Source organism: Drosophila arizonae, unplaced genomic scaffold, assembly GCF_054131065.1.
Source record: "Drosophila arizonae isolate 15081-1271.41 unplaced genomic scaffold, UAZ_ARI_1.0 ARI_Backbone_152, whole genome shotgun sequence".
In the NCBI taxonomy this organism is placed as follows: Eukaryota; Metazoa; Arthropoda; class Insecta; order Diptera; family Drosophilidae; genus Drosophila; species Drosophila arizonae.
In genome coordinates this window covers 15,458-22,134 of record NW_028315225.1, presented here as the reverse complement: position 1 = coordinate 22,134, position 6,677 = coordinate 15,458, and the positions used below count along the sequence as shown (strand labels likewise).

General features: G+C 46.1%; 2 long non-coding RNA genes across 2 annotated transcripts; both read right to left on the bottom strand.

Annotated features, from left to right (window-relative positions):
* Window positions 1-91: 91 nt before the first annotated feature.
* On the bottom strand, window positions 92-1,206 carry LOC149267730 (uncharacterized). The gene is made up of 2 exons (XR_016271492.1): window positions 532-1,206; window positions 92-448 (listed from the first exon to the last, which is right to left on the bottom strand). It is a non-coding gene; the product is annotated as an uncharacterized LOC149267730 (long non-coding RNA).
* An 893-nt stretch (window positions 1,207-2,099) lies between these two features.
* LOC149267729 (uncharacterized) lies at window positions 2,100-5,686 on the bottom strand. Its single transcript, XR_016271494.1, has 3 exons — window positions 5,597-5,686; window positions 5,228-5,512; window positions 2,100-2,206 (listed from the first exon to the last, which is right to left on the bottom strand). It is a non-coding gene; the product is annotated as an uncharacterized LOC149267729 (long non-coding RNA).
* Between the last annotated feature and the right edge of the window lie 991 nt (window positions 5,687-6,677).

Genomic DNA, 6,677 nt, shown 5'->3' with positions numbered 1-6,677 from the left:
TGTCCGCGCTAACTACTTGCCTCACTGCTAGCAGTAGGCAACAATTCGCAAATGAAACCTCAAATATATAATAATGACAACCTATTGCAGCTATAACAAACCTAATATAATTGTATTAATACATTCACTTAATAATAATAACAATAATAATACTCACCTAACAATCCACTCATTTTTATCCAACGCACTCGTGTCGCGAATGTGTATCCAATTGCGGATGCGGATGCGGATGCGGATGAGGAGGACGAGAAGAGGGTACAACAACAAATGCTCATTAGCTTTCAATCGATGGGATTACAGCTTTTGGTTAAACTACATCATTTTACGTACAAAGATGACTCGTTGCTCCTTGCTACACGTCCTGGTTGCTATCGATGTTGTCCGGTATGCTGTAATTGCGACGGCTGTAACTGCGGCGGCGGCTGCGGCGGCGGCAGCGGCGTCTGTGCTGCAATATAGGAAGCAAAAACATCATCATCAATGCCTTGACTCCACTCGTATAGATGTTGTGATCAAGAAGTGGTATACTACCAAATTAATAATAGTAGCTCTGCACTCCCTGCTACGTGTCCAAAATAATGACCGGCAGGCTGTCATTGTGTGTGCAGACATTCGATACTCGTCGTCAATTCAGTGTGTGTGGGCTTGCAGCTCGTTGACAGGCTGCATGCATCGGCCCTTGACACATCATTCTGCATCATCATCATCATCATCATGCACAGCATGGTTGGTGTATGGTTCGGTTTGCACTGGAATTAATCAAATGTGGTTAGTCTATGCAAAATGTAAGCAATCCGCAATACAAATGAATACGCGCCTGTGCTCCATGGTCAAACACTTGCCGATACGACAGATGTTGGCCAAGCTATGGGTGCCCGCCAGTGGTTCCATGCATTTGCTCGCGCCAGAGCTGATGCCTTACGCCAGTGCCAGTTGTCTCAGTGCTGGCCATGCCACTTGCACAGATGCCAGTATCCCCTCCGACGTCGATGCTGATGTCTGTCCTGATGCCGGTAGTAGTTTATCAGCTAATATATATGCTGGTGCTAGCTACTCTGCCAGCCATCATGCTGGCGACTACAATTCGGACGCCACGGATGACGACGACGCCCATGCAGTTGCGGATGCAGCTGCAGCCAATGCATGTGCTGGCCGCCCAAGTGCCAGTGTTGATGCCATAGCTGGTGCCACTGCCAGCTCCAGTGCCAGTCAGTCACTCCTATGCTGGCATCGGCTCGACTCCAGATGCCGATGTCGATGATGTCGTTAACGATGCTGATGCTGCAATTAACAACAGAAGTGCAATTGCTAGTGCAACTGCTGCCTCTGTTGCATCCACCGATGAAGTCATCCCAACTCCTCAAGAGCACTCCTGGATTGATGTCGCCACTACTCACCATGCCAGATTGCCAGTGTTTCGGCGGCTGGCTGCAGCAGCCTTTGATGCTCGTCCCCCTCCACCGATCGAGCAGCCATCACAAGAATCACCTGTAACATAGAACACTTGTATTTTCTTTTCATATTTCTACTATTTGTAAGAATCTAATTCAAACTCACTCTTTATATTGGTATTATTAGTTTTTATTAGTAGTAGTATTAGTATTTAGTATTTAGTTTTATTATTATTAATCTTAGTAATGTAAATTCTTTTCACTTAGCTTGTACTTTGATTTTTCGCACAACGCAATTTCTTTAACATTTACTCACTTACTCACTCACATACACTCACACACACACACACTTAATATTCGCATCTATGTTAGGTATATTAATAAGATATGGCAGCCCTGCGTGGTTGTTAACATCAATGTAAGCCAGTTGAGCCCTGTTATGTTAAGTTTAACATTAACATTGACTAGGGCGCCAATTCATTCCAATTCAAAATACTCGGTATACAATGGGATACACACGGAACCGAGCGACTGTCAAGCGCCTGCCCGTTCAGCCATCTGCCGGCTGTGCTGGCTCTCCCAATAGAGGGAGTTCCAATTCCAATTCCAACTGGATTTGGGATTGGAATGTCGGCTGAATTGGTACGGTGAGGTGGAGGCGCTGGGCAGTCCAGTTCCCAGATTCGTCTGTAGAGCGGCAGCGAGTGCGCACGCGCGAAAACGCGATTGAGATCCGATCCGACATCGACATCGTGCGCGGCAGTGGAGCCCCGGCGGCCGACGGCAGACGCCACCATCTAGACTATCTAGATTGACTAGACAAAAACCAAATAAATAAATAAATAAATGATTAAATTGTAGTAATTAATATAAAGTGGAAATCAAGTGTTTTTTTCTTAGTAAACAAATAATATTGAAATTGTGATTAATTTTCGAGACAGAGACTCCTATTTGCAAAAACAATTATTTAGTGGCGGCGTGAGTGTGTGCCTCGATCCGAATAAAACTACTGGTCAATCATGTACAATGCACTCTCGGGCAGTCTCGTCGACGATGACGAGACTAGTGGCGATGAGGAGCTATTTGTGGATGAGGACTATGTGGAGGATGGAGAGGAGGATGAGGACGTCGATGTTCGACTCGCTGGATGACTATCTGCTGGCTGGAATTGGCTCAGGTGATGCAAATGAGCCAAATCAGGTTGGTGCTAGTAGTAATGGTCATGCTAAGGAGGATGCTGCAACTGTGCTGACGCGTGCTATGCACGCAATGCTGGCTCAGGAGCAGCAAATGAAATTGCACAAACAGAGGCAGCAAAAAACTCGAATTCAATTCGAATAAGAGGCCAGCTAATAATCAGGGCAATAGCCCAAAATCCAAATCATTAAAATCTAATAAGAAAATGGCGCCGAAAAAGGACGCCAACTGCAAGCACAACTTTCAGCTGCGATCGGAAGCTGATTGCTCTAATAATAACAATAGCAACATCACCATTGACGATGATGAACTGTTGAAAGTACTCCAGAGATGCGAGCAATTGTCTGGTGGTGTTGCCAGTCCAACGCCATCTACTCGATCAACTTTGGCAACAGCAACTGCAACTGCAGCTGTAGTCAATACTCCAACCAAATCAAATTCTAAATCTAAATCTGAATTGAATAAGAATTGTAGATCGGCCAAGGCAAAGGCAAATGCAAAGGCCATTTCTGCTTCACAACAGACAGCGGCTGACACTGATGAGATAGTCAACCACCTATTCACTGGATCCGATGAGTTTGCCAATTCGGATGTCAACGAGATGCTGAACCACTTGTTTAGCGGTTGCGAGACTAACAAATGCATTCAGCCACCACCTCCATTGTCTGCATCGGCAGTGGCTACATGCCGCAAAATGGCTACAAGTAATGCGCCAGCTAATCGAAAGCTGTCTGCTATGATGTTTAAAAAGAAACTGGTTGATGCATTCGATATTGATGCACCTACCACATCGAAGAAGGCAGCCGCTATTGAGGCTGCACGCAAATTAGCTGCTGAAAATGACCACCGGCCCACAGATGGCGCCAATAATCAAATCAAATCAACAACAACAGCAACAACAACAATATTAACTGCATTTCAATTGATGCTAATGCTAACGATGTTGAAATGGATGACGATGTTGATGATGACGATGATAAAGTCGTTGATGACGTTGACGACGATGACGTCAATGCCAATACAAATGCCAATGGCAATTTGAATGGGCGTAAGAATCGACCAACTCCACTATATTTGCCATTTGTGGCAAATATAATGCCAGTACTGGAGGGCATTAATAATGCGATTGGTGTTGATAATAATTATTACACCAAGCCGACGGCTGGGCAAGGTTTGCGTGTTCAATGCGCGAATATTGCAGCATATCGCAAACTGGTGCATCATTTCTCGCAAGAGAACATTGTGTCGCACACATATCAATTGGCATCGGATCGAGGATATCGATTCCTGATTCGCTATTTGCATCGATCGACGCCACCTAGCTGGATACGGCAACAGCTAACGGATCTGGGCTATACGGTACGGTACGATTCGTAAGCGTCATTAAGAAGCGATTCACTCGCCAGCCTCTGGATCTGTTCGAGGTGGAAATAGTGGCCGAGCCGAATAGCGCGAATGTGCTGAACATTGTGTGCTTGGGCGGCCAAAAGGTGAGAATCGAGAAGATCTTGCGCAATGCCGATGCTGTGCAATGCCATCGTTGCCAAAGATTCGGCCATACGAAGAATTATTGTCGCCGTCCTTTCGTATGCGTGAAATGCAGCAGCGGCAGCCATGCATCCACCGACTGTGTGCGATCGAAGGACGATAGCCAGCCAGCAAAATGCGCCAATTGTATGGGCGAACATGCTGCTAGCTATCGCGGCTGCAAGGCATTCAAAGAGGCCTGCAAACAGAAGCTATCGAATCAGCAGGGCTTTCAGCAAGCCACTAAATTGGTTGCCGAACTGGCACGTAAATCAAATTCAAATCGCATTAATAACGCTACAACAGCGGCTATTATTAAACGTCACCTAAACAAGGCCACTACCACAAATGCTACCAAACAGCAGCAGCAACTGCTACAGAAGCAGCAAACAGCAGCAGCAGCAGCAGCAGCAGCAGCAGCAGCAGCAAAGGCAAAAGCAGCAGCAGCAGCAGCAGCAGCAGCAAAGGCAAAAGCCAATAAAGGCCAAGAAGAAGCAGCAGCAACAGCAGCAGCATCCTAAGCAGCCTAAGCAGCCACTAAAGATGAACAAAATTATGGTTGGCAGCTATGCCGATGCCCTAAAACTTGGTCTAAATGTTAAACAGCCAAGTGTCTGGCTGCAGCAACAGCAGCAACAAATTCAACAAAAGCGACAAATCCAAATTCAAAGTCGACAACTACAGCGACAGCAACTACAGCTTCAGCCTCAAACTATGCAGCAATTACAGCTGCAACAGCTACTTCAACAGCAGCAACAGCAACAACTCTGTCAGACTCATCAGTATCCAGGTGGCAGGGATAATGTGAGTAGTATTGATAAGAAGCTGGATCAATTAATTGGCCTAATGCTGCTTGAACGTAAGCATTCCAAGGCAAATGCAAATGCAAATGCAAATGCAAACACAGCCACTAACAATGCTATTGCAACCAAGTTGGATCGTCTTATCGAAATGATGTCCGCGCTAACTACTTGCCTCACTGCTAGCAGTAGGCAACAATTCGCAAATGAAACCTCAAATATATAATAATGACAACCTATTGCAGCTATAACAAACCTAATATAATTGTATTAATACATTCACTTAATAATAATAACAATAATAATACTCACCTAACAATCCACTCATTTTTATCCAACGCACTCGTGTCGCGAATGTGTATCCAATTGCGGATGCGGATGCGGATGAGGAGGACGAGAAGAGGGTACAACAACAAATGCTCATTAGCTTTCAATCGATGGGATTACAGCTTTTGGTTAAACTACATCATTTTACGTACAAAGATGACTCGTTGCTCCTTGCTACACGTCCTGGTTGCTATCGATGTTGTCCGGTATGCTGTAATTGCGACGGCTGTAACTGCGGCGGCGGCTGCGGCGGCGGCAGCGGCGTCTGTGCTGCAATATAGGAAGCAAAAAACATCATCATCAATGCCTTGACTCCACTCGTATAGATGTTGTGATCAAGAAGTGGTATACTACCAAATTAATAATAGTAGCTCTGCACTCCCTGCTACGTGTCCAAAATAATGACCGGCAGGCTGTCATTGTGTGTGCAGACATTCGATACTCTCGTCGTCAATTCAGTGTGTGTGTGGGCTTGCAGCTCGTTGACAGGCTGCATGCATCGGCCCTTGACACATCATTCTGCATCATCATCATCATCATCATGCACAGCATGGTTGGTGTATGGTTCGGTTTGCACTGGAATTAATCAAATGTGGTTAGTCTATGCAAAATGTAAGCAATCCGCAATACAAATGAATACGCGCCTGTGCTCCATGGTCAAACACTTGCCGATACGACAGATGTTGGCCAAGCTATGGGTGCCCGCCAGTGGTTCCATGCATTTGCTCGCGCCAGAGCTGATGCCTTACGCCAGTGCCAGTTGTCTCAGTGCTGGCCATGCCACTTGCACAGATGCCAGTATCCCCTCCGACGTCGATGCTGAATGTCTGTCCTGATGCCGGTAGTTTATCAGCTAATATATATGCTGGTGCTAGCTACTCTGCCAGCCATCATGCTGGCGACTACAATTCGGACGCCACGGATGACGACGACGCCCATGCAGTTGCGGATGCAGCTGCAGCCAATGCATGTGCTGGCCGCCCAAGTGCCAGTGTTGATGCCATAGCTGGTGCCACTGCCAGCTCCAGTGCCAGTCACTCCTATGCTGCATCGGCTCGACTCCAGATGCCGATGTCGATGATGTCGTTAACGATGCTGATGCTGCAATTAACAACAGAAGTGCAATTGCTAGTGCAACTGCTGCCTCTGTGCATCCACCGATGAAGTCATCCCAACTCCTCAAGAGCACTCCTGGATTGATGTCGCCACTACTCACCATGCCAGATTGCCAGTGTTTCGGCGGCTGGCTGGCTGCAGCAGCCTTTGATGCTCGTCCCCCTCCACCGATCGAGCAGCCATCACAAGAATCACCTGTAACATAGAACACTTGTATTTTCTTTTCATATTTCTACTATTTGTAAGAATCTAATTCAAACTCACTCTTTATATTGGTATTATTAGTTTTTATTAGTAGTATTAGTATTTAGTATTTAGT